This window comes from Elephas maximus, chromosome 17, assembly GCF_024166365.1.
Source record: "Elephas maximus indicus isolate mEleMax1 chromosome 17, mEleMax1 primary haplotype, whole genome shotgun sequence".
Taxonomy (NCBI): domain Eukaryota; kingdom Metazoa; phylum Chordata; class Mammalia; order Proboscidea; family Elephantidae; genus Elephas; species Elephas maximus.
In genome coordinates, this window is record NC_064835.1 from 65637046 (window position 1) to 65664288 (window position 27243).

The following is a 27243-nucleotide window of genomic DNA, read 5'->3' on the forward strand; positions in this document are numbered from 1 at the left end:
CACATAATATTCCATATAGAAGAATCCAGATTCCTGAGCCCTCTTGTCTGCTTCTTCCTGGTGATCTTTGTTTAGTTATTTTTTGGTTTATGCATTGACATTTGTGGTAATATTTCCTGTTTCTCATTTTAAAGATCCTATATCAACATTTTAAAAAAAGAGAAAAAAAAGTTTTTTTCTTTTTTATATCAACATTTTGGAACATTTTGGAAATATAGGAGGCAACACTGCATGTTATCATGGCACTGCAGTAAAGCAGCCACTCTGACATTTGGGCATTGCCTTAAGTCTTTGTCCATGTGTGTTAATAATTTTATACTATTAGTCATGGTGAGAACATGATTTTGATTCCTCCTTTTATTTACTCAAGTTTTGGGGTTGTGCGTTTTTCCATGTTGTTGCAAAGTCTTGAAATTTATCCTTTTAAAATGTCAGGGATGTTCTACTCAAATAGGCATGCGTAATTGAATTAAACATTCCCCATTGGATATTTATGGGGAATTGGATATTTATGCCTCAATTTTTAAGTTGAGACACTGCATCGTTACGCCCAGAATCTTTTTCCTTCTCTCGGATGCTTTCCCTTAGATGTATCCTCAGGAGCAGGAATACACATGCTTAGTGGTTAAGTGGTTAAGAGCAAGGTTGACAGTTTGAATCCACCTTGGAAACCCTATGGAGCAGTTCTACTCTGTCCTATAGGGTTGCTGTTGACTTGACAGCACCAGGTTTGGTTTGTTTGTTTGTGTGACCCTTGGTACCAGCTGCCAAATAGCTTTCCAAATGAATTATGCTGATGTTTACATCAGCAATGCATGAGTCTTCCCGTTTCACTATCCCTTGTTGACACGGAGTATGTCTCACCGACTTCTGCCTCATCTTATTGCAGTAGCCCTTGCCTCTGTCCCCTAGTTATTTCAGGGAGGTCCCAGGGAGTGTTATGTACTCACAAATTCTCTAATCAACCACACAGTGCTCTGCTACTTTTGCTCTTCTCCTCGTCCAGAACTTTCTCTCCAAACACACAGAGATGATGTTGCCACTTCTGCTGGGGACCACTGCTTCTACAGTCCTATAACCTCCCCTTGACCCTGTTATCTCCGATGCACTTTGGTGGTCTATGATGACATGAAAAAACGAATACCCCGCTTCCTCTGTTATGCTTTGTTGGAGCTATGAGAGGCAGGGTGTGAGTGTGACCATCCCAACCAAGCAATGATTCTGGGGTCCAGGATCTACCAGAGTTTCCATAAAGCAGTTCTTTCCCCCTTTTAATTACCTCCCACACCACAAAGGGCTCAGATGTGAATATAGAGGTGGAGGATGGTCAGCCTACTGAAGCCACCACATTGTTCTCAGAATTGCCTCCCAGGATGCATTTGACCTCAGGTACATCTTCAGCCCCACACCCTGATGCCTTAGTAACACTCACACACTGGAAGAACATCATTTGAAAGAACCTAGACACTGGGCCAATTTGGGGTCCCCACTTCTTCTAATAATTGTCACTGTTATCTTTAAGCATCTCCATGGGTTGAGATGCTTCCTGTGTTTTCCTTGCCCTTCTTACACCCTTGTAGGCCAGATTGGGTGGAGCTGAGACATAAAAGCCTTGAGTTTAGGCCGGATGGGTAGGTTGGAGACCTCTGTCCCAGGCCTCCATCCCTGTTCTCTGGCTACCTTGCAGAGCCCCCTTTTCACTGTATGGCCTAGTAGGGGAAGAGCCAGGTACTCTACCAAGTCATTTTCAGATAACAGGTTGCAGTGATAACTAGTGCCAGTGCTACCCTCCACGGGGAGGGAGTGTGCTCCTGGTAATTTTACCCAGAGCCATGGGTGGGTGGGGATGGGGGGAGGCAGAGGGGTACTTTCCCCTCGGCGCAAGTCCAAAGGGGCACCAGAGTAGGCATGGAATGGCATTCTGAGGCACCAGGAATATGAATGGCGCCTGACTGAGGCAGCCTGACAAGAGGGGGGAAGGCATTTCTCCTCACATGTATCCACTATCAATGTCTATTCATCTTGAAGCTGGGGAGGATACAACTTAGAGATTGCCCTTGGGTACTCATCATCCTTGCTATGCCCCTGATTTCACCCCCTCCCCCCAGTTCGCATCTGTTCACACAGACAAGGAAAGCCTAGGGAATGAACATCTAACCTGAGCCTGTTCCCTTTAGGAGCCTGGTGTGATTCCTGCCTAGGCCCTTTGGGTTTCCCAGCCACTCCTCGGCAGACATAGTTGGACCTGCTACATTTATCTAAGAAATGACCATCCTTCGTGGAACCTCCATAGACACATCCAAACTTCCTGAGGGACCAAATTGTTGGGCTGAGGTCTGTAGGGACCATGGTCTCGGGGAACATCTAGTTCAATTGGCATAACATAGTTTATAAAGAAAATGTTCTGCATTCTATTTTGATGAATAGCACCTGGGGTCTTAAAAGCCTGTAAGCTGCTATCTAGAATACTCCATTGGTCTCACCCCTTTGGGAGCAAGGAAGAATGAAGAAAACTAAAGATACAAGGGAGAGATTAGCCCACAGGACTAAAGGACCACATCTACCACAGTCTCTACCAGACTGAGTCCAGTACAACTAGATGGTGCCCAGCTACCACCACTGACTGCTCTGACAGGGGTCACAACAGAGGATCCTAGACAGAGCTGGAGGAAAATGTAGAACTAAATTCTAACTCAGAAAGAAAGACCAAACTTGCTGACCTGACAGAGACTGGAGAAACCCTGAGAGTATGGCCCCTGCACACCCTTTCAGCTCAGTAATGAAGTCATTCCTGAGGTTCACCTTTCAGCCAAAGATTGGATAGGCTGGTAAAACAAAACGAGACTAACAGGGCACACCAGCCCTGGGGCAAGGACAAGAAAGCTGGTAATAGGGAACCCAAGTTTGAGAAGGGAGAGTGTTGACATGTCTTGGTGTTGTTAACCAATGTCATAAAACAATATGTGTACTAACTGTTTAACAAGAATCTAGTTCTGTAAGCCCTCATCTAAGGTATAATAAAAAAAGTCTAAAAAAAAAAAGAAAGAACCATCCTTGTTGCAGTATTGACACAACCTCTGTTCCATCTTTTCTTTCTGGACTTCTGTGAGAATGTCTCTGACATCAACAAGAACCTGAGGTTTATTCTCCATTTTGATGTCTGTTCAGAAAACAAGAGTTGAGCCCCTGTTGTGTCACACATTACCTGTAACTGGCTGAAGGCCACTCTATGACCCAGCATGGTAGGTAAGAGCTGGGTCAGTGCCACAACTTCTAATGTCCAAGGGCCTTGAGACCCCAGAACTTCTTGGTGGTCTGTGAAGTAGGGAGGTGGACTGCCTGCCTGGCCTCTCTGGAGCTCGTGGTTTGATGGGCTACTAAGATATGGAGCTTGCACTTTAGTGTCTCAGTGTTCAATGAAAAAGCCCTTTCCATTTTGACTTGCTCTCTGTCCTGCCCTGGTGGACCCAGACATGAGTCCAGAGAGGGCTGGGTGAGGAGACAAGTCCAAATGGTGATTATCATGTCATAGTCACCTCTGCAAAGACTGGGGCTTTGTGACTGAACCATGCTTGTTTGCTTGACTTTCTCTTCCTTTAGGATGATCTTCCTATCCCACAGAATATCCTTCAGGTCCTGGTAGGCCTTGGCCACCCCCACTTTGTCCTCACCAGACTTGGTGGTGCAGCTTAAGCTGGGGACCATCCCATCACCTCACTCACTACACCAGCATTGGAGTTTGTGTGTATGTAACTCTTGGCTAATATAATAAATAAAGCTATATATTAACTTATTATTATTGAAAGTTTCCCACCCAGAATAGTGAAATCAATCCCCATATCCCCATCACCAGCTTTAGCAGTTATAAACACTCTGCCATTTTTCTTTCATCTATTCCTCCACTTTTTAATTTTTTTTTTTTTTTTTTTTTTTTGCTGGGGTATTTTACAGCAAAGGCCATTTCACTTGTGAGCTCTTCATTATGTATATCTAACAGATAAGGACTTTTAAAAACATAACCATAGTCCCATTATTGCACCAACAAAATTAACAATAATCCGTTTTTCTCAAATACGGAGGCTAGATGATGCTGTGTTCAATTTCATGGCACTTCATTTTAATTTGCATTACTATAATGTTTCCAGATTATTGCTCTCTACTTATATTTTCTTTCAGTGAACAATGTTTTCATCAGATGTATTCGTCTATATACTGGGTGACCTTCTTTCACATCTTAGTCTTTCCTCACCCCTTATGCTCTGGATGTTGGTAGGCTCATTTAGTAAACCCTGCAACTATGCATTTAGGTGTGAAGATGGGTAGCTTTGAGACAAAAGCTACAAGGACTTGACCCCTGATGTACTAAATGTACAGGTCTCTTTACTCTAAGAGTTGGTGGGGACCAGAAACAGTAATGGTTATAAGATAGGCCTTGATACATTTCTAAATGATGGCACTGGAGCAGGACTGTAGGAATACTCAGAGTGAAGTCCTCACATTCAAGTGGAGCATCACCATGGAGAGAAAATTGGAAACTCCATGTGCCAAATCAATGGTGGTGTATGGGCTTGAAGGACCGTGGGGCTGACTCAAGTAGCTTTCTTGTACTTTTTGGAAAAAAAAAAAAAGTTCCATGTTCTTATGACTTGACAATTGCCTTTAGCCTTTCTTATTGAGGTTTCATTGGTTTGTTCTTCTGAACTTCCTGTCTCTTAGATCCCAAAATATGGAGGGTAGATAATGCCAGACACATAGGAAACTGGTGTGATTGTCATCAGGGAATGCTTCTCTGACATCTGCTTTGGGTGGGATATTGGAGAGATTTGGTGCCGAGGCTGGAGGTCAGGAACTCTGGGTGGTGGGCCCAGTTTAGTCTCAGTTTTGCCAAACCCCTGGGCAAATTGTTTATCTGGATCCTGTTTGGGTCTTAGTTTCCTTACCTGCTGGACTTGCATCAGGAATGGCCTGTAGGTTTGTCCTATAACCACTCTGATGGATTGGTAGAGCTGCTTTGGGAAGGATTATAAGGTTGTTTGAAATACTGTGGTGATCACTCAGTGATGCCTGTCACGGACCCAGCATAGGGAGGTGGTAGTATGACTACCACACATTGGATTCTCTTGCAACTAGATGCTATTTCACATACACATTCTAGCATTGGAGTTGCTGGGCTGTATAGAGAAGCAGGCCTTCTCTGTTCTTGCCCTTAGGGAGCCCACCACACAGGTGAGAAGACAGGACAGGAACCCATAATGAGAGACTCATCATGATACAAGGTAGTATTGGCTGACTGCTTTAGTGCATGATTTAGGAAACAATGGCTGTTGGTTTGTGCCCTCAAATCGATCCCAATTTATAGCGACCCTATAGGACAGAGTAGAACTGCCCCATAATGTTTCCTAGGCTGTAATCTTTACTGAAGCAGACTGCCACATCTTTCTCTTGTGGTCTCGAACCACCAACCCTTCTGTTAGCAGCTAAGCACTTAACCATTGCACCACAGGGCTCCTAAACAATGGCTAGGGGAGTGAAATCAATAGTCTGTGAGTTGGAACAGAAAATTTTTATCTCGTTGGGCGTCCATTTGTAAAGTAGGCAAAGAAACATTAGCTGGAGACAGCAAGGGTGGCAGCACCTCTAGCTTAGAACATCTGTCACACCCTCCCCAGGAAGGAGTTATGACCAATCTTCAAAAGGCACCTTGTAGTGCCCCTTGAAAGGGACAGAATGCACCTGATTAAGAAGTTGCTGGGTGACTGCTTGCTTAACCCTCAGAAACGTCGCACAGTTCCCAGGCTGCCCATCTGGTTCTCATATTTTAATGAGGCTCCCTCTAATGACCAACAGGGTGTGGTGAGTGTCTTGCTCAGGCACTGTCTGCCTGGCACCGTCTGGGTACTCAGGGTGGCTCCTTAAGCCTCTGAACTTCTGCTCCTTCCTCTAACCTGTGCCTAATCACCTGGAATCAGGGCATGTTTGAAGCCCTGCCTACTTCAGTGTTTGGGAGACTTTTCAGAGGTGATGATGAAAGAGCGTAGAGAATTCACAGTGGTGTTATTCATGGGGAATGTCTCCATTATCAGCTTCCTCGGGGAGATGGTGGTCAGAACTTGGTGGGGACACTGGGCTTATATTTGTTGAGATGGTGAGTTTGGGCTGGGAATGCACAGAGGACGAACAAATCAGATTATAGGGGAAGGCTTTGAAGGCTTTACTTGTTTGGAACACAGGTAGTGCACAAGTCAGCCAGCAAGCAGGGCATCTGTTTATTGTTCGTCAGGCCTAACAAAAGCTTTTCAGAACTTCAAACTGCTTCCCCGTTCCTTCGTCTGGAGTTTTCCCACATGGAGCTGAAGTCATTCTAAAATTAGAAGGCTCACGTGTTCCACCTAAGTACATGGTTCACCTGTTCCGAACACAAGCGACTTGGTGTGTCTTCGTTGGGGGATGAGACCACATGCGCCTGTGTGTGCTGGTACTTGCTTGCTTTAGAGAATGCTTAAAGGAGCAAAGAGAGGCAGGAGAGAATAAGAGATTCTTTCCTTTTCTCTCTAGGCGTGATTCTTGTCATCTGATACCTCATTTTGCCTACTTTTTGCAAAGAAATTAATTGTGCTGGGTGCAAACAGTTAACACTCTTGGTAGCTAACCGAAAGGTTGGAGGTTCGAGCCCATCCAGAGGCACCTCAGAAGAAAGGCCTGGCAATCTACTTCTAGAAAATCAGCCATTGAAAATCCTCTGGAGTACGGTTCTACTCTGACACACACGGGATCACCATGAGTCAGAATACATTCTACAGAAACTGGTTTTTTCAGTTGCTTTTTGAGGGAAAGAAAGTCACCCCGGGTAGGAGAAAAACCACAGGATATGGAATCAAGGATTTTAATTCTGACTGACTGGCTGTGTGACCTTCATATATCTTTTAAATCTCTCTGAACTTCAGCTCCCCATCAATAAAATAAAGGCATAGGATTAAATCAGTGTCTATTCAAACTGTGAGCTGTAAAATAAAAATTGAGTGGACCACAACCAGGGCTTTGAACCGGTTTGAACCAGTTCAGTCGTGGCTGATGAAGCACAACTGGAACAGACCCAGATTTTTATAATTCGGGTGTTCTGGAAGGATAACCAGAGTGGGGAAAATTTACAGATCGAAGCCCTGGAATGGGAGACTTGGAAGAGGCATAGTGAGACTTTTCTGGGGCCTAATGCATGAGACTGAATTACTGGCAGGACTGGAGAGCAACACACATTCAAAGCACGTGGTTGGCCACCATCTTTGAGCAAGACTCTGCTGTCTCTGACTCTGCTCAAAATCTGAAGGGCAAGAGATTTAGTTGCTATGCAACACACACGCTGCCCTCATTTGCTAAGAGGAAGATTAGGTTTCTAGCAGGGCTTTGACTCGTAATTTTTCTCATTCTGGATATTGTTCCGATTCACCCAAATTTTTAAAATTTGAGTGTGTTCCAGTTTCACTTCCTCGACCATGACTGAACTGGGAAGAACCAGTTCAAAGCCCTGATCACAGCCAGCATTATAAAAGTTGAAATTGAATAGCTTAGAATGAATTTCTGAGAGTATCACATGAAGGAAGGACAAGTATTTTTCATGATACTTTAGTTTGAGTTATCAATGGATTCACTGTTGTGTTCTGTATCATCTTATTTTCATGAACTGCACCCATAGTGTATCCTCTATAATTTCCAGATTTGATTTCTTTGGTGTAAGGATTTAGACACTTGCAGAATAACTGCCATAAAATCTTTCTAGACCTGAACATCTCCCCCACTTCCCTAGTTTTTTTTATAGTTGTCTTGTCTACCCCTAATTTGACAGCAGTTTTTTTTTTATCTACTGATCTTTATCAAGTCTTTCCAAACCGTTCAGTTTATAATAGAAGGAACAGCTCATTCTTCGTGCCCAGATATTTCATTAGTTTGCTTAATATGTGTTATGGATTGAATTATGTCCCCCCAAAATAAGGGTTGTAAATCCTAACCTCTATGCTTTTTTTTATGCTTATATTTATAATCCCATTTGGAAATGAGTCATCTTTGTTATGTTAATAGGACAGAATAAACTTAAGCTGTATCTGGAGTCAGTCTCTTTTGAGATATGAAAGAGATTAAACAAATGAGCAAAGGGGAGATTGGGTAAGATAGATGCCAAGCCACATGAAGATCACCCAGGAATAGAAACTCAAAAGAGACAAGGACCTTCCCGTAGATCTGACAGAGAGAAAGCCTCCACCTAGAGCTGGCACCCTGAATTCAGACTTCTAACCTCCTAACCTATGAGAAAATAAATTTCTGTTCGTTAAAGTCACTGAATTGTGATATTTCTGTTATGGCAGCACTGGATAACTAAGACAGAATTTTGTACTGAGAAGTGGAGGTTCTACTCTAACAAGTACCTACAGTGTGGAAGTGGTTTTGGAATTGAGTAATAGGTGGAGCTGCAACAGTTTTAAGATTTTAAGGGCAGTGTTTCGTACTGTTGTATATGGAGTCGCTCTGAGTTAGAACCGACTCAATGGCACCTAACAACAGCAACAACAATAGTAAAAGCCTAGATTGCCTCGAAGAGACTGTTGGTGAAATTATGGGTGTCAAAGGCAATTCTGGTGAGGGCTCAGAAGGAAATAAAGAGAGTTATAGAGAAAGTCTCTATCATCTTAAGGAATACATATGGCACCAGCAACAGAATGTTGCTAGAAATGTGGACATTAAATGTGCCCCTGGTTTTAAATGTGGACATTAAATGTGCCTCTGTGCTTTAAAAGAAAATGAACATGTGAGTGAACAATGGAGGAGAGACGATGCTTTTTATGCAGTGGCAAAGAACTTGTCTGGATTATGTTCAAATGCTTGGTAGAAGGTAGAACTTTTAAGTGATGAACTTGGATATCTGGCTGATGAGATTTCTAATTAAGAACCACGTGTTTTCACCTTGCTGCTTGTAATAAAATACCAGAGGAAAGAGATGGACTTAAAAATGAACTGTGCAAAATGAAAACAAAGCTTAAAGAATTTGAAAATTCTGTTGTACAAACTAAGGACACGTGTCCTCAATTTTCAGCAAGAACCGTGACTATGCAATCTTTTGTTAAAGAGATTAAGCCTGTGACTGATGGATCTAACCAGCTATCACAGCAGAAAACCCATCAGCTTAGACTGGAGGGGACAGAGAAAGAATGAAAGGAAAGAATGCTGTCTGCCCCTTGGAATTCTATAGGCAGGAAACAGGCCAAAGGAGCTACCTCTGTTGTCCTCCAAGAAAAGAAAAGGACCATCCCTGGAGCAGCTGGGAGATAAGCAGAACTGTCCGAAGGCGCATAGGAAGCAGGCCTTCTTGGTTTCAAAGGGTGGGGCCACGGCCTCCTAGGTTTCAAAGAGCCAGATTCTGAATGTGCGGCTGCCATTAAGGTGTACAGGGGCGGGGGGGGGGAGGGTGCCAACAACCAAAGCTGAGAGGGTGGGGCTGCCATGCCCGAGGGGCAGAAGAATGGGGCCTGCTGGGGCCAAAGGGATGGGGTTGCCGCTCAGATGACCTAGAACAGTGCTGCCTAAAGCCGAGGGAGCAGAGTTGCCCTCCCAGAGGACCTGGAAGGCAGAGCTGAACTCCAGGGCTGAGGGGCCTCCACTCAGAATCCAAAAGGCATGGCCAACTCAGAGCCTGGAGGGCAGGGCCGTTGCCCAGATAGTCTCAAAGAAGAGAGGATTATTTTCAAGTTTTGAGAGCTAAGGTAATTTGTTCTGCTAGGTTTTGGACTTGTTTGGTGCCTGTTATCCCATGGAATGCAGCAGTTAAAAAATCAGACAAAGTATTGTGTTGGGCACATCTGCTGCAAAAAAACCTCTTTAAAGTGTTGAAAAGCAAGGATGTCACTTTGAGGACTAAAGTGTGCCTGACATAAAAAAATAAGCCATGGTATTTTCAGTCACCTCATATGCACGCAAAAACTAGACATGAATAAGGAAGACTAAAGAAGAATTGATGCCTTTGAATTATGGTGTTGGCAAAGAATATTGAATATACTGTGCACTGCCAGAAGAACAAACAAATCTGTCTTGGAAGAAGTACAGCCAGAATGCTCCTCAGAAGCAAAGATGGCAGGACTTCTACTCACATACTTTGGCCATGTTACTGGGAGGGACCAGTCCCTAGAGAAGGACATCATGCTTGGTAAAGTAGAGGGTCGGTGAAAGAGAGGAAGATCCTCAGGGAGGTGGAGTGACACGGTGGCTGCAACAATGAGCTCAAGCATAGCGTAGATCGTGAGTGTGGCACAGTGTTTTGTTCTGTTTTACTTAGGGTCACTATGAGTCGGAACTGACTCAACGGCACCTAATAACAAGAACATCCCTTCTTTCCCTCCAATTTCTCCCATTTGTAATGGAAATGTCTACCTTGTGCCTGTCCCACCATTGTGCTTTGGAAACAGGAAACCTGTATTCTAGATTCACAGACTAAGAGGAATTTTGCCCCAGGATGGAATATGCCTAAAGTCTCACTCACATCTGACTTAAAGGATTCAGAAGATGAGATTTTGTCCTTGGAGTTGATTTAAGACTTTTGGGATGATGTGATGGGGTGAATATGTTTTGCGTGTGACAAGGGCATGAATTTTGGGCAGTCAAAGGGTAGAATGTTATAGATTGAATTATGTCCTTAAAAAATACATGTTGAGACGTAGAGGTATGCAGAGGTTGGCTTGAGAAAACAAAGTGTTACAATGAAATGTGCTAAGACCTGGAGATAGAAAACCGAAAGGGAAGAAGACACTTGGCATTTCTGAAGCTGAAAGAACTGAAGAAAAAAATTTAACCTTCGAGTCACAATATTGAATAATTCTATAGGCAAGATATGAATGATGCAGGATGTATCAAAGGAGGATGGAAGAGTCACTATACCAAAAAGAATTGGTCAATGTTCAACCATTTCAGGAGGTAGCATATGATCAAGAACTGATGATACTGAAGAAGTCCAAGCTGCACTGAAAGCATTGGTGAAAAACAAGGCTTCAGGAATTGACGAATACCAATTGAGATGTTGCAACAAGCGGAGGCAACACTGGAAATACTCACTCATCTATGCCAAGAAAGTTGGAAAACAGCTACCTGGCCAACCAACTGGAAGAGATCAGTATTTGTGCCCATACCAAAGAAAGGCGATCCAACAGAATGCAGAAATTATCAAACAATATCATATCACACATAAACAAAATTTTGCAGAAGGTAATTCAAAAACAGTTGCAGCAGTACATTGACAGAGAACTACCAGAAATTCAAGCCGGATTCAGAAGAGAGTGTGGAATGAGGGATATCATTGTGGATGTCAGATGGATCTTGGCTGAGAGCAGAGAATACCAGAAAGATGTTTACCTGTGTTTTATTGACTATGCAAAGGCATTCGACTGTGTGGGTCATAACAAATTATGGATAACGTTTCAGAGAATGGGAATTCCGGAACACTTTATTGTGCTCATGTGGAACCTGTACGTAGTCCAAGAAGTAGTTGTTCAAACAAAACAAGGGAATAATGCATGGTTTAAAATCAGGAAAGATGTGTGTCTGGGCTGTATCCTTTCACCATACTTATTCAATTTGTATGCTAAGCAAATAATCCAAGAAGGTGGACTATATGAAGAAGAACATGGCATCAGGATTAGAGGAAGGCTCATTAACAACCTTCAATATGCAGAGGACATAATCTTGCTTGCTGAAAGTGAAGAGAACTTGAAGCACTTACTGATGAAGATCAAAGACTTTAGCCTTCAGTATGAATTATATCTCAACATAAAGAAAAAAAGAATTTTTCACAACTGGACCGATAAGCAGCATCATGATAATGTTGAAGTTGTCAAGGATTTCATTCTAAATTGGATCTGCAATCAATGCCCATGGAAGCAGCAGTCAAGAAATCAGACAACATATTGCATTGGGCAAATCTGCTATTAAAAAAAAAAAAAAACCTCTTTAAAGTGTTAAAAAACCAGAGATGTCTGTTTGAGGACTAAAGTGTGCCTGACCCAAGCCAGGGTATTTTCAGTTGCCTAAAATAGGTGTGAAAACTGGACAATAAATAAGGAAGACTGAAGAGGAATTGATGCCTTTGAATTATGGTGTTGGCGAAGAATATTGAATATACCATGGACTGCAGAATGAACAAGTCTGTCTTGGAAGAAGAACAACCAGAATGCTTCTTAGAAGCGAGGATGTCCCCAAGAGTTCTCACATACTTTAGACATGTGATCAGGAGGGACCAGTTCCTGCAAAAGGACATCATGCTTGGTAAAGAGTCAGCAAAAAAGAGGAATACCCTCAACGAGATGGATTGACACAGTGGCTGTAATAGTGGGCTCAAACATGGTAATGGTTGTGAGGATGGTGCAAGACCTGTCAGGGTCACTGTAACATAGGGTTATAATCCCGTTTTGGAATGGGTTGTCTTTGTTATGTTAATGAGGCAGGATTAGTGTTGGGTGTATCTTGAGTCAATCCCTTTTGAGATATAAAATAGATTAAACAAGCAAGCAGAGGAGAGTTGGGGAAAGGTGGATGCCAAGACACATGGAGATCTGCAAGGAACCAGGAAACAAACGCTGAAGAGACGTGGTCCTTCCCCCAGAGCTGACAGAGAAAGAAAGCCTTCCCCTAGAGCTGGCATCCTGCATTTGGACTTCTAGCCTCCTAAACTGTGAGAAAATAACATGCTGTTTGTTAAAGCCATCCGTTTATGGTATTTCTGTTATAGCAGCACTCGATAACTAAGACAATATGTAATTAAATTATGTAAATATAATAATGAATACAGCTGACATAAACAGGATTAGGAACAAACACAAATGACCTCTCGGTAAATCTATAGCCTAGTGGTAAGAAGAGAAATGGGCTGGTAAACTGGAGTAGCCAGCCAACTCTGAGATTTTCATGCTGAGTCTAGATGTTTTAGCAAAGGAATGGGGAGAATGACATTAGGTACACCAGGGGCTTAGTTTAAGTAGAGGTTAGTTAAGAGAGTGTCTACCACCTATTGAAGCAGTGGATATTTTTAAATCTAGAACTATAGAAGTGTTACTGTCCTCCCACTTTTTAGTTTTCAGCATTTATTTAGCACTTGTATACTAAGAACTACTTCATACCACGCACTGTGCTAGGCTCTGGAGATGCACGTGAGCATTAAACATGAATTCTGCCATCAGAGGAATTAGGGTCAGGCGGATAATTGTGATGACTTTGATATCTCAAAGGTAAATCGTACACATAGGCAAAACCTGATCTACCATGATGGGAAGGAGCCCAGGTGGTGCAGCCGCTAGGCACTCGGCTGTTAACTGAAATGCTGGCAGTCTGAACCCACATAGTGACTCCATAGGAGAAAGACCTGGTGATCTGCTTCCATAAAGATTACAGCCAGGAAGACCCTGTGGCGCAGTTCTACTCTGTCACATGTGGTTACCATGAGTCGGACTCGACTCAATGGCACCCAAGAACAACTCATATTCTAAGGACTACCTCATACCAGACACTGTGCTAGGGCCCTGGAGGAGACGTGCACATTAAACGTGAGCCTTGCTAACAGAGGACTTAGGGTCAAGCAGATAATTGTGATGGTTTTGACATCTCAAAAGTAAATCGTTAACATAGGCAAAGCCATGATCCACCATAATGAGTTTCTTTGAAGAAAACAGCTCCTCTATTGTATTCAGACTTCTCATTTCTAATCTAAAACCAGTTGTTGGGCCAATTCCGACTCATAGCTCCCGTATGGGACAGAGTAGAACTGCCCCATTAGGGTTTCCAAGGAGCCGCTGGTAGAGTGGAACTGCTGATTTTTTGGTTAGCAGCTAAACACTTAACCACTGTGCCACCAGGGCCCCATTTCTAATCTAATTGTCAAACTATGTACTTTGTATTCTCTTTGTTAAATTACATCTTGCTTAGTTTGGTCCATCGTGCTGGGCTGGCTTCCCATCTGTCAGTTACTCTGCTGAGCCATGGCTGTCATCCTCAAAGTTGGCAAACAGGGATCTCTGCCAGGCACCTATTGTTGCAGGAGCAGAACCCAGCCACATGTCAGCTCAAGTCAAAGAATCCAAGGACATGCTGAGCAGCCAAGCCTGAGGAGTGTGGGAACCAAGGTGGCTGCAGGAATCTCAGCTGTAGTAGCCTGTGGCAGTTTCCACTCATACCAAGGTGAAGATAATTCCCATAGCAACTTGTTCCATCTCTGCACTTCTTAGTTCAGATGCTCAAGAGAGAATTGGGTTGATTGGTCTTCCTTGGTCAAGTGGTCACCCATCAGCCATGGCAGGGTCGGGGGAGGAAGACTATAGGGTAGTCAGGTTCCAAAGGGTAGCTTTAAGGCTTGGAAAGGGCAGATTCCTCATTAGATTGATTCATTGAATCATTCATTCAACCAACAAATGTTTGTTGAGCACTTACTGTGTGCCAGGCCCTGATCAAAACAGACAAAGGCCCTGCCATCAAGGACCTTATACTCTCCTGAGAAAGACAGATATAATATTATAGAATTATATGCACATGCAACAACATAAAATGCATGTAGTGCTGAGTGCAATTTAAAAAAAAGGACGGAATAAACCAATGGAGAAAGATGTGTGGTGGGGAGATCCTTGTGAGAAAAGTGTCAATGAGTAAAGACCTGAAGTTGTTGTTGTGTGCTGTCGAGTCCCATAGGGTTTTCTAGGCTGTAATCTTTATGGAAGCAGATCACCAGGCCTTCTCCCATGGAGCTACTGAGTGGGTGCAAACCACCAACCTTTCAGTTAGCAACTGAGCACTTAACTTGTACTCCATCAGAGCTCATTACAGACCTGAAGGAGGTGAGACTATCAGAAAAAAAATAAAAAGGTTCCAGGCAGAAGTGAGCACAGCAAATTCAGAGGCCCTGGGGAAATGTGCTTAGTGAATTTGAGAACGAATGAGAAGACCAGAGAGCGTGGAAGAAACTGCACCGAGAAGGCCACTGGTAGCCCCGGTGCCCTATCCAAGTGGTTAGTGAGACATTTGAGAAGGACGTCCTGTGATGTCCCTAAGAACCTCCTCACCAGATTGGGTTCCTTCAGTTGTTTGACTACTGTCTTTGTTGCCATGTTGTCCCCATGTCTGTATCTGGTACTACAGGACATCATGTAAAAGAGAACCCACCCGCCGACAGAGAGAAATGTGCCAAATTTGGGAAGGGAGAAAATGTCTATGAGTGTTGGTTTTTTGTTGTTGTTGTTGTTGTTTTCACTAATGATCAATATAAAATTTTTCTGTGCTCCTTGACATTTATCATGGGGAAAATGGACAAGTTATCGAGAGATCCTGATGGACTCTTTGCTTTATTTTGCCAAGCTCAGGAGAGAGAGTTTGCATTTGTAGTGATGCTGGAGCATGCTGCTATATTTTTTGTTTGTTTCAGTATCTATTTTGGCGGGGAGGGGTGTTATTATTTATTTTTTTATTGCGCTTTAGGGGAATATTTACATAGCAAATTAATTCCCCGTTCAATAATTGAGACACAAATTGTTTTGTGGCATTGTGTCCTGCCATGTGTCAGCCCCCTCCCCATTACCACCCTGAGTTCCCCGTTTCCATTCGCCTTACCTCTCATGCCCACTAATGGATGAATGCATAAACAAACTGTGGAACATATACAAAATGGAATACTACGGTGCTACATTTTGACTGACCCTTGATGTTTTGGGAAATGTGTGTTTGCTGATAAGCCTCTGTGTGTTTAAAGGGACAAAGCGGGTCCCAGGACCACATCTTCTCCTTGCCCCTTCATTATGCTCACAAGTGGCCCGTAGAGTTTGGCTCACCCACCCTCCCTCCTAATGGCTGGTACCTGAACTCAGGCAAGCCTTCTCCAGATCTTACTCACATGCTCAGTGAGACAATAGAAGGGTAAATATGAGGATGGGATATGTTCAGTGCTGTATCTTTCTTATAGGGCCCTGGTGGCAAAGTGGTTAGGTGTTTGACTGCTAACCAAAAGGTCAGCAGTTCAGATCCACCAGCTGCTCCTTGGAAACCCTATAGGGCAGTTCTACTCTGTCCTGTAGAGTCACTATGAGTCAGAATTGACTCAACGGCAACGAGATGAATATCTTTCTTTGCTTGTGAACGTGCCGAGGGATAGAAATAAAGGACTGAGTATTTTTAGGATATACTTGATTACAGATCATTCAACTGCAATGTGTTCCTTACGGGATCTATGGTGACAGCAGCAATATAAATTGGCCCAGTAGTGTGAAAGGGCTTAAAAATGTATAACTAATATAGATTCATTGAAAAGGTGCTAGAAATGATATCAAACCTGTAGCGATCCTAAATAAAATTGGTTCACTAGTATTTTGCCAATTTCTTTTTAAAGCAATCCAAACCATCAAGGATGTTTTAAAATATGGTTTAATATTAGAGAAATAAATTAATGTATCTCATCAATAGTCACATAAGAGAAACTGCAGAATTGTCTCAATAATTTCTAAAAGGACACCTTATAAACTATAACAACACTCTTGGTTGAAACAAGAACAAGTTTGGGGAGTTTAGTAATGAACAGAAGTTTTTTTTTTTTTTAACCATGATAAAAAAGTTATCTTAAATCAGAAATCAGAATCATTCTTAATGGTGAACTACAAAAGGCAATTCCATTAAAATCAGGAAAACAGTAAGGTTACCAGCTATCCTGCTTTAGAAATGCCTTAGGCAAAGATTAGGTGGGTGGGTGGGTGGGTGGGTAGGTGGATGGGTGGATGGATAGATGGGTATGAAAGATGATATCATAACTTATAGATGATTCTATACCCAACAAATATTAGATGGTGAACTGAAAAACAAATACAATTAATCATGAATGATTATTGTTAATAAGAAATAATGTATACGGATAAACAGACAAGAATGAATAGCTTTCCTGTTAATTAACAGGATATAGGCTATATAGGGAAAATATCACATTCACAATAGCAACCAAAATTATAAAATATCAGAAAATGGTCATAAGCAAAAATGATCAAGAATAAATACTACAAATCATTGCAAAGAGACCTTCAAAAATGTTTAACCAAATGAAGAAACAACCTGTCTGAGGATTGGTTGTCCAAGTGTTATGAAAACATCAATTATGTCTACACACTCACTCATGTGTATTTTTAAAAACCAAAGAGAAAAACAATAATATTCAAAAAAAGAAAAAGTAGCCAAGGAATATGAACAAGTCACAGAAGAAAAAAATACCAGAGGAAAATAAACACATTAAAGATGTTGAATAATGATAGGCTATTTTTTAAATCTATCAAGTTTGCATCTTTTTGAGAATAGGAATACTGAATGATAGCGTGAGTGAGGTGAGACAGCTATGTATATTGCTAATGGATACATATATTGGCCTAACCTCTCTGGGAAATGTTTAGTGTTATGGACCAAGAGCCTGAAAATTGTTCATGCCCTATGGCCCAGCAATTGCTTTTTAGGGATATATATTCTACAAAAAATAATCAGATGTTAGATGTTTGGGGGTGGGCTTAGCATAAATTCATAGGAGTTTCAGGTGGAAAAAGAAATGTTTTACTTTGGCTTCTGAGTTCAAGCCTGTGTGTGTACAGAAATTATTTTTATGCCCCTTAAGCCACTTGTTTGCACACTGTCTGTGTCTTATCAGGGAAAAGGTGCCCAGCTGCCAACCAGTTGCCTGACTTAGTCATATGCGATTCTGGGGGTAAAGAGTGGCACAGCATTACTTGCTGAACTCTGACAGCCTCCAGGTCTGTTTAGAAGAGCACCTGTCCCAAGTTCTTTTGTTTCTTATGTAAAGGATAAAGCTACATGCATTCAGCTTTCTTGAGGTGACCAAGTAAAACTGCCCCACAGGATTTCCAAGGAGCAGCTGGTAGATTTGAACTACTGACCTTTTGGTTTACAGCCAAATGCTTAACCAGTGTGCCACCAGGCCCCTTGATGTAGCTAAGCTGCTGCAATGGTTATCTTCTCATTTGCACTCTATTTTTTTCCCTTTAAAAAGCAGTTTCTACCTCTCAGTGTGCCTGAGTGAAGATACAATCTCTATTTAGTTAGTAGCAGAACAGATTCGCGGGGTAGGTCAAGATTAGAACCTGAACTATACCTGGACCTCAGTTACCAAACTTGAATGTAAGTAAGTATGTACAGTATGTATATTTTTTAAAAAAGATTTGCTTGCAAGAAACTTAATACGTGACATTTAGTATCATAGCATGTAAAGGATTTGAAGTTTGTTTTTATTTTTGTTTTTCTTCATAAAAATTATAAAACCTTCTTTAAAAAGTAGAAAAAACAAGCCAATGTAAATGTCAGCAGGAAGGAAATAGTTATGGAACTGGTAGGTAGATGAACTACTATTAAAAAAAAAATTTTTTTTTTGAATTATTATAGAGCTCTTAAAAATCATGTCGATAAAGAATATTCCATGATATGGGAAGATATCCATGATATATACATAGAAAACGTGGCATATAAAATCAAATGATATACTATCCCCAGTTTATGAACTGTACACACAGAGCTGCAAAAATAAAGACAAACATAGTGTTAACCGTAATTATCTCTGGTTTTGGGAATATAAAAACCGAAAAACCAGTTGCCCGAGAGTCTCCTCTGACTCACGGCAACCCCGTGTGTGTCAGAGTAGAACTGTGCTCTATAGAATTTCCAGTGGCTGATTTTTTGGAAGCAGATCTCTAGGCTTTTCTTCCAAGGAGCCTCTGGGTGGATGTGAACTACCGACTTTCTGGTGAGTAGCCAAATGCTTAACCATTTGTACCACTCAGGGACTCCAAGAGGAGTGTACCGGATTTTAATTTCCTTTGTACCTTCCTGTTTTTCTACCGTGTGTACAGTGAGGATGTTTTAATATTATAACAGAAAAAGGGGCTACAAAAGATTGAACAGGCCCATGGAACAAAACAAGACTAAAGGGGTGCACTAGCCCTGGGGCAGGGACTGGAAGGCAGGAGGGGACAGGAAAGCTGGTGATAGGGAACCCATGGTTGAGAAGGGAGAGTGTTGACATGTCGTGGGGTTGTTAACCAATGTCATACAACAGTGTGTCTGTTAACTGTTTGATGAGACACTAGTTTGTTCTGTAAACCTTCATCTAAAGGACGATAAAAAAAAAGGGAGGGGGAGGCCTACATTTTTAAAAGAAAGAAAAAGTAGTGGTTGCTTTCCTGCCTTGTAGGTCTGGTAGCAAGCATGCTTTGGGTACAAGCTACCCTGGTCTTTCTATCCAGAAATTTCAGCTGATACCAGTGCTCAGTCATTACTGCTATTTTTGTCTCATGGGGAACCCTGCTTCCTGCCACATGGACAGTGCCTTGCATGAGGGCTGCCCTGTTCCCTGCAGCTTGGTGGGCCCTCCTGGGGGCCTTGTCTGGATAGGTTGGTCCCACCAGAGCAATGGTCAGCTTACTTCAGAGTTCTGGGAATACTCGTCCACACTCGCCCTCAGTGGCCCGATAGCTCTTAAATCCTGATCCACTTCGCAGAAATTTTGAGTACCTGATGCCTTTGGGCTTCAGCAAAGAGGTTGAATCTTTCTGGGCCCCTAGCCCCAGGGTCAGTCTCTTGCTAGTGAAGGCTCTGGAACTAGATAGACTGAGTTTAAATTCCACTTCTCCACTTACTAGCTGTGAGACCTTGGGGGGGGTTACTTAACCTCTCTGTGCCTCAGTTTCCTTATCCATAAAGTAAAAATAATAATGGTGCCTACTCATAGGGTCGCTATGGGTCAGAACTGAATTGATGGCAGTGGGAGGGAAAGGGACTCCTAAGGTTGTTGACAGGGTTAAGAGATTAATATACATAAAGCACATGGAACTCTGCTCACCCGCATTAAATGCACAAAGTGTTAGCTGCTGCTACTACAGTTGTTGGTGGTGCTAATTGTCTTCAAGTTGATTCTGACTCATGGCAACCCCATGAATGGAACTGCTTCATAGGGTTTTCAAGGCTATTACCTTTTAGAAGCAGATCGCCAGGCCTGTCTTCCAAGGTGCCTCTGGGTGGGTTCAAACTTTTGACTAGTAGTTGAGCACTGAGCCATTTGCACTACCAGGGACTCCTGCTGCTACTACTATGCTACTGTTATTAATATTATTATTGGTAGTGTATGTCTTATGAGTTGGCATCGACTTGATGGCACTGGGTTTTTTTTTTTTTTTAATGTCTTGTGAAGCAAGACCTGTGTCTTTATGGTGCTTGCTATCACTTGGAGATTAGTCCTAAGGCAATAGTTCTCACATTTTGCGTGCGTAACAGTCATTCTACTAAATGAGTTAAGATGCAGATTCGTGGGCCCCAGCCACATTTTGATGACTGCTTGAGGGCAGAAGCTGAGCAGTGTGAGCCCTGGACGTGGCCCCTGCCATGTGGGCCAACATGCCTTAGCCAAAGCGACGGCTCTTCCTCATCCCTAGAGCTCTTGCTCCTCAGCTGGACGGTGGTGGTTTCTGGGAATCTGCAATGTTTGTGCTCCAGGACAACTTTCTAGCATTTGCCCAGGAGCTTGGTAAAAAAAAGTCAAAAACCTGGAACTCAAGCCATCACCTTGAGGCATCGTCTTTCTCATTAGCCTTGCTGTGGTGACACATTGAGACACGGTAGCCTTTCCTTACGCCATCAACTTTGTTCTCAGGGAGCCTGAGCCCCAACCTCCAGCTTCTGAGTTTGGGGAACAGCCTGGAGTGTCTGGTTATTGGCCAGTGAAGGACCTTTAGCTCTTCTATCCAACCAGGCTCAGATGTCCTGCTTTGCAGGCTCAGCAACTGATTCACGGATGTATTCTGCATCTCTCAGCTTCCTGTCTTGAAAGTTATGGCTCAACTTCTTTATCAGAATTTGTAATGGAAGGTGATTTCACACCTCTAGCCATTTTATCACTAGGTTGCATTGACTGAAATGTTTCTTAAATACTGAAACATGCTGACCCTAAGTGGAGGGAAATGGATAAGATGAAACAGAGCGGAGGGCCACGGTTCTGGTGCAATGCACCCTGGGGTTCAGAAGGAGAACCCTTTTCTTCCCAGTAGTCATTTAGCACTTAGCAACCTGGTTAGGAACCCCTGTTTCTGGGCCTTTTATTCATCCTGACTTTGGGAGCTTAGAATACAGTGAACACCTCTCCCTAACTTGCATTTTAGGTCTGAGAAGCCATTTTTGAGATCTTGAAGGTGGAAGGTGTCAGACCTTGCCATGAAATCTGCCACAAATAAATCTTCCTGGTACTCTGAGACCAGGAAGATTAGAAGGAAAATCACTAATCCCGTAACCACCTCTCCATAGAATTCCCTTTCCAACAGGCTTTCCACCTGATATCTTGTTAAATGGACACAGCTCGGCCCAGCAAGGTTCCGGAAACCTAGATGCACACCTGACCAAATGATAACCAGATTGTAGTTGTCATTGTGGACCACCTCCCAAGGATTTAACCAGAGGTCAGTCCTTCCCAGCCTTTTTCAGAGTAAAGGCTGATTTTTAACATCAAAAGTGTGTGAGGCCCCACAGATAGTAGTTGTGCCTTTAGTATATATTTTAGTTAATATATATAATGGTCAAAGGCTGCTATGAGAACTCAGGAACACTTTGAAATGAATTTATATTTTATTGATCACGGTATAATTCACAAACTAATAATATGAGCTAACACTTAAGGACCTCTCACTGTGTGCGGGTACTTCTATATACCCTCACTTAATTCCCATACCTAAGAAGAAGGTACAATTACTAGCCCCATTTTATAGTTGATTGAAACTGAGGCACAGAGAAGTTAAGTAACTTGCCCAAGTTCACATAGTTAGAAAGTGGCTAAGCTGAAATTTGAACTCAAGTAACCTGGTTGCAGAGTCCCAAGCACTTCACTACTCTGCTTAAAAGTATAACTTACACATGCAGACACACATGTATTTCATTCAGACTGCGGGTATTATTTGAGGGGCATTTCAAGTGCCTTGCATTAAATAACTCAGTGATTCTCTTTTTTCCCTTTCCCCAGGATTGGGAACTACTTTCTTGGGTTTATAATCCTGCATTGCATTAAAAATTCAACATATATCTTTTTTTTTTTAATTGTACTTTAGATGAAGGTTTACAGAACAAGCTAGTTTCTCATTAAACAGTTAATAAACATATTGTTTTATGACATTGGTTAACAACCTCACAACATGTCAGCACTCCCCCTTCTCAGCCTTAGATTCCCTGTTACTAGCTTTCTTGTCCCCTTCTGCCTTCTAGCCCTTGCGCAAGGGCTGGTGTGCCCCTTTAGTCTCATTTTGTTTTGTGGGCCTGTCCGATCTTTGGCTGAAGGGTGAACCTCAGGAGTGACTTCATTACTGAGCTGAAAGAGTATCCAGGGGCCATACTCTCAGGGTTTCTCCAGTCTCTGAAAAATTAGACATATATCTGAAAGCAAAATATGTGTGTATATAATTATATCTCTGTATATCCACATATGCATATGTATATGTACCTGTGTGTGTGTGCGTGTGTGTGTACACTTTCATTTAATTTTATGTTCTTATCATGAAGCTAAGGAGTATCCCTTTATCTGTTTATTCTTCCATTCCACAACGGCTGTCTCAGTTCCTATGATATGCTGAGTGTCAGGGAACAGATAAGACATAGTTCCTGCCCTTGAAAATCTCACCATCTCCAGGGCAGCATTCTCTGGCTAACAAACAATGGCATTCTTGTTTGGCAGGTTTGTTAACAGGGGCTACACACAGTGTTGTGGGTGGGGAAGAGGGAACCCAGACTTCTTCTTTGGGAGGTATTAGGGAGGCCTTCTCAAAGGAAGTGATTTTTGAGCTGAGTTTTGAAGGCTGAGAAAGAGTTGGTCAGGCAGACGTTGGGGTAAAGAAACACCCAGGCCCTCTGTGCCCAGAGGGATTAGGAACTGCCAAGGTCCAAGGCCTGAGGGGTATGCTCGTGGGGTGTGGAGGTGAGGCTGGAAGAAAGCAGCAACCCACCGAGGAAGGTGTGTCAATTACTAATATTATAATAGTTTTTGCATAAATCTGGTCACAGGTAGGTGCTTCCTAAAATAATCTTTTATAAATTTATCTAGTATGACTGTTATTAGTTGTTAGCTGCTGTCAAGTCAGTCTCCCACTCATGGTGACCCAAGCACGACAGAATGAAATACGGCACAGTCCTGCACCATCCCCGTGTTCCATGGCAGATTGGACCTTTGTGACCCATGGGGGACTGATTTTTAGAAATAGATCTCCAGGTCTTTCTTCCTAGTCTGTCGTAGTCTGGAAGCTGTGCTGAAACCTATTTAGCCTCATAGCAACATGCAAGCCTCCACTGACAGACGGGTAATGGCTGTGCGTGAGGTGCATTGGCCAGGAATTGAACCTGGACCTCCCGCATGGAGGGTGAGAATTCTACCACTGAACCACTTGAAATACAAGGGACTGAATCTATAGGTCTCCAAGGTCACAAAGTCAGTGTGCATAAAATTGCAGTGTTCCCTGGTTCCTAGCTGCCTTAGGTATATATATCCAGTGCGGGTGGTTTCTTCGTTAGAAATTCTCAGGTTTATTCTTAGAGCTTATATTTTCTTTGATTTCAGCTTCTCTTTTGCAGGTGAGGGAATTGTACCTTTTTTATCTGTTTAAATTTGACTTGATGGGAAGGTGCCTAAGGATAAAAATCCTAAGTGTTTGATAACACAGCTGTGAAAGCAGAATCTGGAGTCAAACAGCCTCAGTTCAAATCTTAACTGTGTCACTTGGGTACTGTGACCTTAGGTGAGTTACCTGACCACTTTGTGCCTCAGTTTCTCCATCTGTGAAGTGGAGATAACACTAAAACCTACTTCATGGGGTCGTTGTTAGAATAAAATGAGCTAAGATAAGTGAAGTGCTTAAAACAGTTCGAGGTACGTAGTAAGTTCTCTGTGAGTATTTGTAATACGGATCTCTTCATATAGATTACAAAGACAGAGGATGAGAAAGCAATCCCATACTTGTAAGAAATAGTGTCTGAAATACCAAAATGGCATGGGCCAGTTGGTGAGAGGGACATGATAGAGTTTGAAGTCATAAAGGATTTTTTTTTTAATTGTGCTTTAAGTGAAGGTTTACAAATCAAGTCCAGCTCTCATACAAAAATTCATAAGCAGCTTGCTATATACTCCTAATTGCTCTCCCGCAAATGAGACAGCACACTCCCTCCCTCTACTCTCTCTTTTCCTGTCCATTTGGCCAGCTTCTGACCCCCTCTACCCTCTCATCTCCCCTTCAGACAGGAAATGTCAACATAGTCTCATGTGTCTACTTGATCCAAGAAATTTGTTCTTCCCCAGTATCATTTTCTATCCCATAGTCCAGTCTAATCCCTGTCTGAAGAGTTGGCTTTGGGAATGGTTCCTGTATTGGGCTAACAGAAGGTCTGGGGACCATGACCTCCGGGGTCATTCTAGTTTCAGTCAGACCATTAAGTCTGGTCTTTTTATGAGAATTTGGGGTCTGCATCCCACTGCTCTCCTGCTCTCTCAGGAGTTCTCTGTTGTGGTCCCTGTCAGCGTGGTCATTGGTTGTAGCTGGGCACCATCTAGTTCTTCTGGTCTTAGGCTAATGTAGTCTCTGCTTTATATGGCCCTTTCTGCCTCTTGGGCTCATAATTACCTTGTATCTTTGGTGTTGAAGTCATAAAGGATCTTGACAGGGTAAATCCCTTAACTCAAGTGCTAAGGAGCATCCTCTTGAAACTCAAAGAACAGTTAGAAGTGGGCCTCACCTTGCCTATTGTATTGTGGAAACTGCTATTCCGGTAGAGAGTCCCTGGGTGGTGTAAATGGTTAAGCACTGGACTACAAGCCAAAAGGTTGGTGGTTTGAACCTACTGAGAAGACAGGCCTGGCAATCTGCTTCCAAAGGTCACCACCTTGAAAACCCTATGGAGCAGTTCTACTGTGCACACATAGGGTCACTAAGAGTCGGAATGGACTTGATGGCAACTAACAGCAATTCCAGCAGATGCCAAAAAATGAAGCTTTACTTTTAAAATTTACTTTTAGGATTATGGTACCTGAAGCAGAGGAAACAGTCTGCCCTTTCGGTGACAGTTACGGGAGACATGGGACATGGTGCTGTATTCTGGGCAACATGATTTAGGAGGAGCAGAGAAATTGGGAGAAACCAGGGGGGTGCCCTACAGAAAGGCTGAAGGTCCCAAGATGAAGCAGCTGGGGAGGGGAGGCACCAGAGGGCAAAAAAAAAGGATGACAAAGGAAGGTCTCAGCTCCCCGTGCTAAGTGCCCAGTGAAAATAACACCATCGCTTAGTTGAAGAATTCACATTTTCACTTGCCACATAGAAGCACTTTTTACACCATATTTAAAATCAAATACAAATGGGTTGTGCTCTGAGTTCCACTTCATGTGAAAAGTTCAGGGAGAGGCTGATGATCACAGAGGAGACTATTTATAGCGACTTATGTGGGCAAAGTTCACGCCTCATTTCCCTTTTGATTATAATGCATTAAGAATCTAAGTGGAAGTAGGGGTTTGAAATGCATAAAGATGGAAAGATAATTAGATAATTAAACTGAGAGTCTAGCTAATTGAGGAACTAGAGCTATTAGGATTAAATTCTTAACGGTTCAGTGTGGCAACATGGAAGAAATCATACCTTTTTTTAAAAAGAGAAAGAAAGTTTCTTAGTACTCTTGAGAAAGACCTTAGGTGAGTTACCTGACCACTCTGTGCCTCAGTTTCTCCATCTAAGATCTTTGGCCCATTTCAAGTTGAATTTTTTTCTTTCACATTCTTAAGACTGAAGGTGAGGGCTTGCTCAGAAGTCTGTGCTGGGGGTCAGAGGTGGACAAGGGGCAGCCCCTGACCTCAAGGAGCTTTAATGATAGGGGTCAGGAGTAGAACTGCAAAGTGATACTGGAATTAAAAGACTGCCCAGCTAGTTGTAAAAGAAACACTTCCAGGACACTGAGGTTCTGTTTGCCTGCAAGGACTGAAGAAGGCTCCCTGGAGGTATGAACTTTTAATCTGTACTCTAAACTGACATGTTAAATCAGGAGATGTTAGGTTATGTGGCAGTAACAAAATCTCGGTGACTTAACACAACATAAGTTTAATTCTCACTCACTCAAAGTCCACTGTGGGCCCTGGTTGACTCTCCAGGGCAGACTGTTGGTTCAAGTTGCACCTCCACATTGCCAGGTGGGGTGTGAGGTGTAACACCAGCCGTTGAATGCTGTCACCCAGACATGTGTCACTTCTGCTCACCTTTCATTGGCTGAAGCAAATCATATGGCCAGACCTAACTTCAAGAATTGGAAAAGATCAAGTCTTCTACTTAGAATGTTGTTATTAATAGTTGCCATCAAGTCGATTCTGGCTCATGGCAACCTGGTGTGTGCGGAGTAGAACTTCTCTATAGCGTTTTCCAGGCTGTGGCTTTTTGGAAGCAGATTGTCAGACTTATCTCCTGAGATGCTTCTGAGTGGGTTTGAACCACCAACCTTTTGGCTAGTAGTCAAGTGCTTAGCCGTTTGCATCACCCAGGGACTCCTGTGCCTAGAACAACTGAAAACCAGACCCATTGATGTCGAGTCAGTACCGACTCATAGCAACCGTATAGGACAGAGTAGAACTGCCCCATAGAGTTTCGAAGGAGTGGCTGGTAGATTCAAACTGCCGACCTTCTGGTTAGCAGCCAAGCTCTTAACCACTGCACCACCAGGGCTCCTAAATAGAGGAGTGCATATATTGATAAGCCATAATGATATCTGCTACATAAGCTAAATGAGAATCTCGAGGTGGGGCCTGGGAGTCTACATTTTGGACTCCAGAGGTGATTCATATTCACACTGAAGTTTGAGAACCATTGTGTAGGACAGTCTCTCTCAACCTTGGCTGCACATCAGAATTCCCTATGGAGCTTTTACAAAAACACCACGTTCTGGCCCTCCTTTAGAGGTTCTAATGCACAGGGTCTGGGGTGGCGTCCAAGCATCAGTCCTTTTAAATCTCCCCAGGGATTCTAGTGTGCAGCCAGGGCCAAAAACTACTGGTGTAGGAAAAAGAGCAAGGACCTGGAATTCAGACCCCCTAGGTTGAATCCTGAGTCTAATACTGACTGAGCCCTGTTTTGCGTATCTCTCAAATGGCGGCAAAGATCAAATGAATGTGAAGATATTTGCCAACTCCAATATTGACCAAATATT

The 27243-nt window shown here is 42.7% G+C and overlaps 1 protein-coding gene across 1 annotated transcript in view; it reads left to right on the forward strand.

The window, feature by feature from the left end:
* Nucleotides 1-27243, forward strand: part of TGFA (transforming growth factor alpha) — a 127082-nt gene that overhangs the window by 48174 nt on the left and 51665 nt on the right. The gene's annotated exons all lie outside the window — the stretch shown is intronic.